Here is a 3609-nt window from a genome sequence, read left to right on the forward strand (position 1 = left end):
GTCCTAGGACAGAAGGGCCTTGGTGGAGAAGAAATAATGCAGAGCCAGAGTGGAGTCAGCGGGCTGACTGACCAAGGTGGAGACATGGGCCTGGAGGGCCGAAGTGCAGATAGGAACATCAGAGGAGGAAGATCTCCGGACGGGACCGGAGCCTCTAACAATTCAGCTGGGACCGGTGAAGAAGGGGTTTGAGGGTGGATACTTGTGTGGGAACTGGATTTGTGGAACATATATCTATGAGGTTCATGTCCGCTGCTGGCTTTACGGAGGACTGATCAGTGTGCTTAGTCTCTGCAGCTTTGGTGGACTTCGGCTCTGTTTCCTTGATGAGCCCTGTTGGTGTCTCGGGCTCGCAGAGTGTGAGGGAGAGGCCGCCGTTCTGGAGCATCCAGCCCAAATACTCCAGCCACCTTTGGCTTTCTTGTCTGAGGATGAGACGTAATGCTGGTAAGTCCATCTTTTTTTTTTTTTTTTTTTTTCTTGATCGGTTGTTGGTTATCTGTCACGGGTGGTTGAGGATTGAAGATAGCAAATAAAGATGCCTAATTCCAAACAGACTTTACTGAGAGTTCAGACTTGGTACAACAAACAACATGAGCTAATAACCAGGATCTAAGAATCAGGATTATAAGTACACACATGGTAATGAGGGAACTGAGCAGGAACAGCAGGACAAGGATTAACTTATCAGAATCCAAGTTACCTAATGAGAGCTCATAACAGAGTTGACAGGAACTGAACTAAACTGAACATAATCATGACACATCTGTTTCAGATAAAACTGAATGTGCTTTTAGCGCCATTCATTGGACATTTAACTTTAAATGTGTTGCTAATTGTAAAATAAGCAATTTAATATTTTGCAGAAATCTCATCGCAGACACAATTTTCCAATGAGCCTAGACTGAATGTACCATAACAATGTTTAAATATATACTTTTTTTGCAATAATTCTTTTAAAATATAAAATAAATAATTAAATATAATGGAATTACTGTAAAGATGATTAACCTTAATGATTTTCAAGCCCATATGAATTGCACAGTCAGCTAATGAGTGCTAAATCAGAGAGATGGAGTGTGAGGACTTCCAAAATAAAATAAAATAAAAATGCCTGATGATGCTATCACATTATCCACAGACACAACAGAGAAGAGGGACCACTTCCCATCTCCAGACAACATTGCACTTGATAAGTGAGGATCTATCCACACTGGCGAAAGGGAAAGGTGAGGGATTGTGTGTGTGTGTGTTTGAATGTTGCAGTAGAGGCTTTAACCTACTAGTGTAGGCAAGGAGCTTTTTTTTTTCTTTTTTTTGCTAGACCACAGATGGCATCAGCAGAAGCAATGGCTTGGTCTGCCAGAAGCAACTAGTAGTCTGGTTTGCTCCGCTGCATTTATGTTGACCTATGGGCAAGTGAGGATGTGGTTGTCTGACCCATCTTATCCTCATTAAGGATCTGTGATTGTTTGAATGAAAAAAAAAAAAAATGTCTGGAAAACACTTTGAACACATGACTGAACCGCAGTGGCAATATTCAAACAGGATGTTAAAATGTACACAGGCCTTTGCAAATGTATATGCGTAAATACATTAATATGTTTGCATATTTGTGCATGCATGTCAGAGAACTCCTACATTCCATTTCAATCATGTTTCATCATGCCATTTTCATTGCTTTGTTCAGCAAGCTTGTGTGTACGTAAAAAAGACTGCTCATGCATTCACAAACATATATCAAACTGGTTTCTTCTACAGTCACACAGGCTTTAGTACAAATGACGATGTGCATTTTCATGCCACGGAAATGCGAGCAATTGCACTTTATTGCAGAGCAGATGCTGACTTCATGGAAGTGGTATATTGCTAATGGAATGGTAGATTGCCTCTTTTCATTGATGACAGAGGAAACATCTGTGGGACAGGGTATTTATGCAGGCTAGACGTGATATAAAATCACTCTGCCAGAGATACTCTAAGAGATTAAAGGGCCTATTTGAAGCATGAACAGACAACAACAAAGTCTAATTACAGTTTGGATTAATCTGAGATTCCAAAAAGACAAGTGAAAATCTACTAATTTGAAGGGACTATTAAAGGAAAACCAAGGGTGATGTGTTGTGATCAGCAATGGCACTGCATCAAAGCAGATTTGATCTCTGCTGTTCATCCATAACTCAAATAAGTGTATCTCTTAATAGTGGCTTTTGGCCTATTGATATGAGAAACACATGTAAAGTAGAATTTCCCTTAGTGTTTATTAAGATGGGATACAAGCTAACTGTTTAAACATAATATACAATGAGCATTTTCAATCAAGTGTTTCAGCAACTTAATACAGGTCTTTCTACTGACTTGGTGATGACAAGAGATGCGAAATTTGATTTAGGGATGCAGGAACAGAAAATTAAGGGAGAAACAGAGAAGTGGACTTTAGCAACATGTGATCCCATCACCCTCTTGTCTTGCTCTCCATTGGGCAATCAGTGCTGTTAATAGATGGCTTTCCTGCAATTGAGTTTATCTAGAGGAAGATTAGTCAATTCTCCCCCACTACACATTCACTGATTGCAGAGTATTATGTGCAGTGAGATTGCATTTTATCATTTAGTTAGTCAGCCCTGGCACAAAACAGACTAATGCACTTCAGTATGCAAACACATGTTTAGCCATGTTCTGATGTGCTTTGATTACTGATCATCTGTACAGTCAAAAATAAAGAAGGGCACAGGTAAACTACAAGTTGTATATACTGGTACACTGAATTTGAGTAAATTAATCGTTTAATAAAAACTTAACAACAGGTGACAGTAGCCACTTCATTGAGGTTAACTATGTCAACTAACAACAATTGGTCTTACTTCAAGAAGGTTAACAAAAAATAAATAAAATAAAAACCCCAGCATGCTTTAGCTGACACAGATGGACAGAGATAATAAAATGAGCTGAGGACAAATGCTGTCTCTTCACAATCCCCAGTGGGTTGTCCCAGTGGGTAGCATTCTTCAATATTGCTACATGCATTAAAATCAAGGAGCCCGATGTTCAAATACCAGGGGATACATTTGATTGCATTTAACTACAGCAACTAGCCCATAAATTGATCAGCCCACTGGGAAAAGTCCTGTAGTTCCTTATGGCTAGTTCATCCCTGCATGGGAATGGAACAAGCTGACGCAAGACTAAACTGCCCATCTGCTCATCTGAAACTAGCTCAATGTAATGTTAACCAAGATAACTGTGCACTATTGTGTCTTTGTGGAGCATGGAGCTGAACAGTAGCTCACTTGCTCTTAAAATATTGGTCATTTTTGTTCATACTGTCAGGGTTCTGTCACTTCAGTCTAGTGGTTTTCATGTTTTGTGACAGAGCCCTGATACTCTCCTCCTGTCATTGTTTTCATGTGAGTGCGCGGCTTCGAGACCGCTCGAGCTGTGCGCTCTTGTCTGCGTGTCCTGTTTCATGTTGGAGCGTGGTGTTCGGATCCCGGCACTCATGTCTTGCTGAGTTTCGGTTTCGTGTCGGGGACCGAGCACTCGCGCTCCATGTTCTGTTTTATTGTGGCATTGTTGCACACAGCTCGAGTTATCGGCTGTGTGCTTGTT

This window comes from Carassius gibelio, chromosome A18 (genome assembly GCF_023724105.1).
Source record: "Carassius gibelio isolate Cgi1373 ecotype wild population from Czech Republic chromosome A18, carGib1.2-hapl.c, whole genome shotgun sequence".
Taxonomy (NCBI): domain Eukaryota; kingdom Metazoa; phylum Chordata; class Actinopteri; order Cypriniformes; family Cyprinidae; genus Carassius; species Carassius gibelio.